Below are 9,533 nucleotides of genomic sequence, written 5' to 3'. Positions count from 1 at the left end.
CCATTACCATTGAACAAGCAATTTTCCTCAACTTCTAAAATGCATAACTCCTTCTTGCCAAATCCAAATGAGGTCAAATTTATTACCGAATTTAAGAGGTTTGAAAGATACAACTTTAATGAAGGAACATTTTCCATTTGAAGCCCAAAGCAAAAGTTATTCAAGGTGGAAGAAATGAACATTTGACTTGGTACTTAGAAAAATTTCAATTATGTTTGATTTTCCAAACTTCCACCTCAAAATTCATCATGATCCAAGCTTCAAATGGAAAAATGTTCAACGTGAAAGTTGTTCCCCTTGATCTCACCTTTATAGAAAGTCCAAAATCACTTCATCTGGCCAATGTTTGAATGACTTACGCATTGCTTTTCTTCAAGGTTCCATTTGGATGAATCTCATGATCACTCCTCAATTTCAAATGCATGGCTTCATGTCACACTTCCAGCATCACTCATGATCATCTTTGGACCTTTTGACATCACTTCATGGGCCTATCACACGCCCATGCAAGCATGCACATGAGAATTACTATTTTTGGCATTTGAATGGAAGTGTGTGAAAATCAATTGCCTAGCCTATAAATACATTGCCTCATGCTCAGAATTAGGGACACCTTACCCAAGCTTTGCTCCTGCAACCTTCCCTTCATCGTTAGAGGATAAACTTGAAGGTTTTCAATTAAAAATCGAGTTTCAATTTCACTTCTGTTTTGAAGTTGAAAATCCAAGAATCCAAGCCCTTCTTTGATCTAATTCACTTCCTGCAAGTTTCTGAAGTCAAGCCAAGGCCAATTGGAAGCAAGATCAAGCAAGCTTCAAGCTACTCGAAGGTGATTTTTCAGAAACTTTCTCTCTTCGATTCTCTCTCAAATTTTCATCATTCTCTTTGATTTTTGGTTGGCTGAAGTCCTACCAATGTAGGCAACAAGACTGAGTTGCTTTAAGGTCAAATCAAAGCAAATCAGATCATGAACCTCAAATTTCAAATCCATGTATCTTTCAATATATTTGGAATTGGAAGAAATGAAGGTCAGATTCGAGCTCCTAAGCATTTTTCATTGAGTTAAGGGTGGACCAGTACGGTGAGGTCCACCGGAGAAGATAACCGGACCTAGGGCTCCAATTGTGAGTTGGCTTCCTCTCATCCATCTGATATTGGTTCAAGGATCTAATATCAACCTTTGGTTTGCTTTAACATAGTTCCCACACGTTGACTTGAGACCATGGTGGATAGCACACGCGTGGCCATCAGATCTGCCACCTCAATTAATGAAGGAGATCTGATGGCCCTTGTTTTTTTGAATATATTTTTATTTTATGATTTTTCATTTAATCTCTTTATTTTGTTTAATTCATAGAAATTTCATTTTTAATCCAAAAAATATGGGACTTTCATCAACAATCTTTAAATTTTTATCTCTTCCATATTCTGAATTAAAATTACTTTTGGGATTAATTTTGATATATTTCATGAATTAAATGTTTTTGTGCATATTTTTAATTGTTTATAAATACTTATAACTTTTCAAAAATAGTGAATTTTTTTGTCTAAGGTCCTTTGACCTTGTTTGACCTAGGATAAATCCCTTGGCCATTTATTTGGTGTTTTGAAGGGATTTTAGGTTTTGACTAAATTAAAATGTATTTTAATTCATTTTTTAATTGATTAAATGTTTAAAAATATTGTTGAGCCATTTTTATGGTCTTGTGATGTTTGAATTTCGGTTTTGGCCTTGGTAAAGCTTGATTTGACTTTTGTTGGATCAAAACCATTTGATTTAGGTGATTGATGAAATGTACATTTCATCTCCCAAAATGAATTAATGGTTTTGATTTGATGAAATTTTTCCCATGATCAATTTGTGCTTTTATCTTCTCCCTCTTCATCTTCATCCCTATTCTTTCACATTCCCCCATTTGACCAATGAAATCTCTAATGTCTAAAGGCTAATTGGTTTATCAATGACCTTGTGTCAAATGAATTAATACAAGTATGATTGAGATAGGTCTCTCCCTCTTGATCTTTTCTTTTAGTGTGTGGTATGTTTTAGGATTTTGGTTCTTCATACCAAATCTCTAACATGCATTAACACCTATATTTATATTGCTTGGCCTCAGATAGTTGTGACTTCTACATAAGTCCAATTACGATTGCTTAACATAGAGCTAAATTTGACCCTAAGGCATAACATTCTAGTAAGTGAGATTGTAAGTCTCCCATTCTTTATGGCATTGTGTGGAGACATGACCTTTTTTCATTTCATGGGAGCTAGTGGCATATTTGTTGAATTATCTAAGTTGGAGCCATTCTCATGGAAGATGTCTTGGTGTAAGGATTCATACTTGTGAATGAATGGTTAAGTGTTCTCCAAAGAATGACTTAATCAATTAAAATCACCATTAACACTTGAAAATCTCTTGACTAACATTTGGCTAACTCTTGTTAATATTGCTTTATTTTCAAGTCATTTAATATTATGCAAATTAAATTTCAGTCATTTACCATTCATTTCCATTTACATTTCATATAATTTGTTTATGTTTATGTCATTTTCACTTTGCTCATTTGAGCCATATTTCCTGATTGTATATATTTGTTTGTGTATTTTGATTTTGTTTGTGGACTTTAAAAATACATAATAACAACAAAAACCCTAAAAACCATTTGGTGGACTGTTGGACTTGATATGAACTTTTAGACGTAGGATTAAGCAACATTCCCTATGCTAAAAGGACTTGGCCAATGCCAACATTCTGAAACTGAGCTATTGCAAACTGTGCCTTCATCTGATACAAGCCTTGGGATTTGTTTGAATTCATCTGCTACTCTATCTTTGTGCTTAATTGTTATTTTAATTATGTGTCTGATGTTTTGCTCTGAGTTGATCAAGGAATATTTCATCTGATACATGGGAAGACAATGAAGATTGCTAGCTATTGGAATTACTTGCTTAGATGTGGCTATCTTTATTTGATGCCTTGATCTTCATGATGTCTGGATATTGCTCATTGCTTGATAAAAGTCCAATGGAAAAAGGGTTTCTATATGACATTCTTGTCTGTTGGATTGCATCCCATTGGTCAGATCTTTTCAACCCTTAACTTTTAAATTTGTGCTTATGATAGCCTCTTCATATACCCCCACTTCTTAAATTTCAAAATCTCTCCCCTTTTTCAATAAATTTCTTTCCTTGTGTTTTCAAACTTAGATTTTTTTTTAATAATTAGAAACTTTGGCTTTATGCCATTGAATTTTTTGAACTTCTCTTTCTTAAATCAAATTTGTAAATAAACTTAATGATATTGACTTAACATTTCAAAAGACAAAAGAACTAACAACTTCATTCAAACTCTTGGCCCTTTGTGCCTTTTTATTATTAAACTTTTGTTAAAAGCAGTTCACCAACTTCTTTGAAATTTTTACCACGAACTACGAAGTTTTGATCCCTCATTTTTATGTTGGTACGTAGGCACAAGTACGAAGGTCTTGTCAAACACAAAAATATAATCAATGAATTCCTTTCTCATCCCCACACTCTACTTTTCTCAAAAATCTTTTATACCAAACACATATGCACACATAAAAAAGGGTTCCCTAGGAGTACCTAGGACACTTTGGGTGCTAGGACCTTCCCTTTGTGTAACCAACCCCCTTACCTGTAATCTCTGGCATTTTATTAGTTTTGATTTGAAAACTTCTTAGTCTTGGGTTTTGTTTGTAATTTTCCCTTTTCCTTTTTAAACAATAAAAGCACGGTGGCGACTCTGGTTTTATTGATGTTAAGCTTATCCATAGCTTAATGGTCATAAATTTACCGCTACAGAAATTAAGTGGCGACTCTGCTGGGGAGTAGTCCTCAGTGAGTTTAGCCTACTTTTTATGTGTATATAATTGTATATGTGATGTTTGTATATGTTGATTTTATGATATAATCTGTCTGTTGTGCTTTGTGATCTCTGAGTGGTGAGATAAGTTCTAACCCAAACTTGAGTGCAATTAAGATAGGAGGATGGTTTAGTCATGTTCAACTTGTGTGGAGTAGTCCTTAACAAGTTGGCTTGAGATCTATCTACTCAATGGAGACCTCTTTAGAGTTATTGATGTCACATAAGTTATTTATGGATAGGCATTACTTTCTATGATTTGAGTTCCGAGTAGCTGAGCATCGTAGAACATTTAACCAAACTTGGCCTATTTAAGACGTAGTGCGGAGACTGTTCAGATGTAGACTTGATCACAATTGTTATACGACACTACACTCAGATGAGTTTCTCTTGAGAATATTATGGGTTGATGAGTCAGTCATCCTAACCTATAATATCCGATAGATGTGATTAAGACTCTTGGAACTTCTTAGAACATGATCTATATGTTTTTATCCTTAGCACACTCCTTTGGGATGGTTCTTAACCTGACTCCATGCTCGTGACTCACAACAAACCCTTTGATTCTCGGTTGATCTGATCAAGTCTTGTCAATATCAATGGAACTTGGGTGTTGATAAGGTGAAAACCATAATCCACCAAAATGGATGATTGATCTTGATGATGACTTGATCCATCCATTGACCTTTGTTTGTGATTGCCTTGTGTGTGATCCCTTGTTTGTGATTGTTGCATTCATGCATTCATGCGCATCATAACATTCCTCACAAAAAAGTAAATTTCAAGGAACTAAGGTCTTATTTGCAAATATTTTTAGATGTCCATCTCTTGGTTCAGTTCTATAATCCTCTCTACTGGTGCTTCACTTTTCCCGATTATCAGCTTGTACCTATGTTAGAGGAGTATGCCCATCTCTCGGGAATACCTATATCTGACAAAGTACATTTTAATGGAATGAAGGAGATTCCCAGATCTCATGTTATAGCTGAAGCTCTTCATCTGAAGAAATCTGAAATTGATAGTCATTTGGTGAAGAAAGAAGGTATTCTTGGGTTGACTTCTGAGTTCCTCATTGGAAAAGCTATTGTTTTTGCTCTAGTCGGTAGCATGGATGATTTTGAAGCCATATTTGTACTGCTCATCTATGGTTTAGCCTTGCTCCCTAACATTAACGATTATGTTGATGTTAACGCCATTAGAATCTTCTTGATGGGGAATCATGTTCCTACTCTGTTGAGTGACATGTATTTCTCTTTACATTTGAGGAGTTCTAAAGGTGGTGGGACTATTGTGTGTTGTGTTCCTTTTTTGTACAAGTGGTTTATTTCACACTTGCCTCAGGCGCCTTCTTTTTTTGGAGAACAAGCAATGTCTACGGTGCTCTCAGAGACTTATGTCTCTCACTGATGATGATATTGTTTGGTATGATTATGCATTGAGTAGTGTGGACATTATTGATAGTTGTGGTGAGTTCTCTAATGTGCCTCTCATTGGTGCACAAGTAGGAATCAACTACAACCCAAAATTGGCCCGTCGTCAACTTGGGTTCCCCTTGAGAGATAAGTCCAATAACACTCAGTTAGAAGGTTTATTTTATAAAGAGCGTAAAGATCCCCCAAAATTTGAAGCAGAAGATGATGCATGAGTGGCATAATGTACATAGGAAAGAAAGATCCGAGCTTGGTCCGTGCAACTATGTAGCTTTGGAAGCTTACACTATTTGGGTGAAGAAGAGAGATTTGGAGCTCAAGATGTTGTATGCTTATGAAAGACCTATATCTATGGTTATGGTTGAGTCATCAACTCTCCCTAACTAAGATGTAGAGGATTTGGAAGACACACTCACCAAGATGAAGCAAGAGAAATATACATGGGAAGAGCGGCTCCATGCTTTGAGCCGAAAGCATGAAGAGTTGCAGCTTGAGTCGAAAGACAAGGATGCGCTTATTGAGATTCTTGAAGACCAAGCAGTGAAGAGACATAGAGAGTCAGAGGGCCGATCTTCCTCTAGTATGCCTTAGCCTTCTGGTGCCTGAAAGAAGATTGTTGATCAGGTAGTTCTTGAGAAGGGTCAGATGAAGTCATCCTTTGAGTAGGAGATTTGATGCATCCGAAGGAAGTATGCACCCATATCCATATCATTTGATGCAGTTGCTAGGGATTCTTAGGATGATAGTTTCCTTTTCTCTTGTATTTGTATTTTGGTTTCTGAAATTGTACTCAGTGTAATCCTTCCAAATTTTATGAATAAAAAGAGATTTTATGGTCAATCAAATTATTATTATTGTTATTATCTAAATATATATATTTGCAAATAGGACTTCATATGTTCCTTGAAATTAAAAACAATAAAAAACATTGAATTTCATGTATCATTTGCATAACAGGTTTCTGTCGCCAGATGTCTTATCAGTTCTTATTTTGTGCATCAACCAAGCTAACTCACCGCTATAATACTCGCGATAATCAACCAAAGATCATGGAGCATCTAGAGCAAGAGAACCGAGAGTTGAAGGACGAGATCTCCAGATTGACGATGCTGATGGAATCTGTCATTGCTGCGCATAATCAGTCTTCACCATCTCCTGCAACTCCTCCTCTCCAGAGGACTATTATTTCTGAGGTTGCTACCTCAACTGTTCATGTTACTGCTACCAGCCAATCTGTTCCTTCTATGCTTGTTGGGTTCCCTTGGGGAATGCCATCAAATTTTATGCCAGAAGGGTATGCGCCCATATTTGTTTCTCTATCGGCATCTAGCCTGATCATATCAATGCCACCTCCAGTTATTCACACTCTGCCTCATGTTGAGGAAACTATCTATCATTCTGAGTCGTCTGAGGGTCCATATGTATATGAGAAAATGGATGAAATTAAAGATCAATTCCTCGAGCTGCATAAAGAGTTGAACACTATGAGGGGGAAAGACTTGTTTGGGAAGAGGGTTGTTGAACTCTGTTGGTCCCCAATGTTAAGATCCCGGTGAAATTCAAGGTCCTAGACTTTGAAAAGTACAAAGGGAATACTTGCCCGCTAAGCTATCTTGTTATGTATGCCAGAAAAATGTCTACCCAGACTGATAATGATCATTTGTTGATTCACTATTTCCAAGACAGTTTAAATGGAGATGCCTTGAGGTGGTATATGGGTTTGGACAGTGTAAGCATCCGTACTTTCAATTACTTAGGAGAAGCCTTTGTCAAGCAGTATAAGTACAACATGGATATGGCGCCTGTTAGAGACCAGTTGAGGTCTATGTCTCAGAAGGATAAAGAGACATTCAAAGAATATGCCCAAATACAGAGAGAATTGGCTGCTCAAATAAGTCCACCTCTTGAGGAGAAGGAGATGACAAAGATCTTACCAAAATGGTAAACATGGGGATGAGGCTAGAAGAAGGAGTCCGTGAAGGACGTTTGTCTAAATAAGAAGCATCATTCAACAAGAAATATGGTGGGAGTTTCTCCAAGAGGAAGGACGGAGAAACTAATTCATTGTCAGTGGGGAGGCAAATGAGGCCTCATGTCAGAAGTAGTTTTCAACCCCGTCAATATCAACATAAAGTTTCATCAGTAATTCTGGTTTTTTCCAACAATTCTAATCAATTAGTTCCAATTCAGCAACAGCAACATCAACAACAACCGCAACAAAGAACCAACTACAACAACAACAATCATCACCAACAAAATTTTGAGAGGAAAAAGGTCTCCTTCGACCCTATTCCTATGACTTATGCAGAGTTATACCCATCATTGGTTCTCAAAAATCTCATTCAACAAAGAAATCCTCCGCAAATTCCTAAGTCACTGCCATGGTGGTTCAAGCCTGATCTTCATTGTGCTTTTCACTAGGGATCCCCTGGCCATGATATATAGAACTGCTATCCATTGAAATATGAAGTTCAGAAACTTGTAAAGAATGGTATGGTGTCCTTTGAGGATAGAGCACCGAATGTGAAAGTCAATTCGTTGTCTGCTCATGGTAACGCTTCTGTCAACATGGTGGACGGTTGTCTGGGGAATTTCCGAGTTTTAGATGTAAGACGTATCCGAAGATCTCTGGTGGAGATGCATAAAACCTTATGTTTAATCAGGGACTGTGAACATGACCATGATGGTTGTGTCATCTGTAGCATGAACCCCCGTGGGTGTATGATTGTCAAGAGGGATATCCATAAGTTGATGGATGAGAATGTAATCAAGATTCAACAGTCAAGGGATATGGGAGATGATGTAAATGTTATCGTACCAGTGTTTAAGACCCCTGAGTGGGTAATTATTCATTTTGATAGTAGCAGCAACAATAATTTCAATAGATCAGTATCGCCGTTAGTTATACGGTTGGTGGGCCATGTCCCCTACTCATCCGGTAAAGTTGTGCCATATCAGTAAAATGCCACTATGATCAAAAATAGTTAAGAGGTTCCTCTACCAGTTGCAGACTCAGTGGTAAATATCGTAGATATAACAAAGGTGACCCGTAATGGTCGTGTGTTCAGTCCAGTATTTCCAAAAGAAGTAGAAGATGTTGCCGCAAGTAGAAAGGCAGAGATTCCAATGGCGAATCCGGTCAGTGCTCCAACATGTCATAATGGTGAGTCCAGCAAGTTGAAGACTAACGACGATGATGAGGTGTTTAGACTAATCAAGAGGAGTGAATTCAATGTTGTGGAGCAGCTGCTCCAGACGCCGTCAAAGATCTTTGTACTATCATTGCTGATGAATTCCGAAGCGCATAGGGAGGCATTGCAGAAAGTTCTAGAACGGGCTTATATTGAGCATGATGTAATCGTGGATCAGTTTGACCACATAGTTGCAATATAACTTCTTGTAACAATTTGAGCTTTTGTGATGAAGAGCTTTCTAAGGAAGGCATAAATCACAATTTGGTGTTGCATATTTTATGAATTGTAAGGAGGACGCTTTGTCCAATGTGTTGGTTGAAACTGGGTCATCATTGAATGTGCTGCCAAAATCAACTTTGTCAAGACTTTCTTATCAAGGTGCCCCAATGAGGTATAATGGCATAATTGTCAAAGCGTTCGACGGTTCTCATAAAACTGTCATTGGTGAAGTGGACCTTCTAGTGAAGATAGGTCTGAGTGATTTCCTAATTAATTTCCAAGTAATGGATATCCACGCGGTCTACAGTTGCTTGTTGGGAAGACCGTGAATTCAAGAAGTTGGAGCAGTGACGTCTACTCTACACCAAAAGCTGAAATTTGTGAAGAACGGCAAGCTTGTCGTTGTTGGTGGAGAGAAGGCATTGTTGGTGAGTGTAACACCCCAAAATTTGCCCTCCTCATTCATGCATTCATTTAGCATTTCATATTGCATTTCATCATGTCAATCAGAATTAGATCCGAAAAGAAAAAAAAATAAAATAAATAAATAATTTTTTACAAAAAAAATAAATAAATAAAAATATTAATAAATAAATAAATAAAATATAATAAAAAAAATTGGACTTGGGTCTCTCTCATTTGAGCCCACAAAACCATGAAATTCAGTCTATAAATACCAAGGCTTCACTTGAGAAAAAGGAAGAGAAGCAAAATACTCTGAGGTTTCTTTGGAACAAAACCCTGGACAAAACCTGAAGAGAAACCTGACAGAGAACTCAGAGCAGCCTCCAAACCCTGAAGGGCCT

Source organism: Lathyrus oleraceus, chromosome 3 (genome assembly GCF_024323335.1).
Source record: "Lathyrus oleraceus cultivar Zhongwan6 chromosome 3, CAAS_Psat_ZW6_1.0, whole genome shotgun sequence".
Classification (NCBI taxonomy): domain Eukaryota; kingdom Viridiplantae; phylum Streptophyta; class Magnoliopsida; order Fabales; family Fabaceae; genus Lathyrus; species Lathyrus oleraceus.
Note: the sequence above shows the minus strand (reverse complement) of the source record.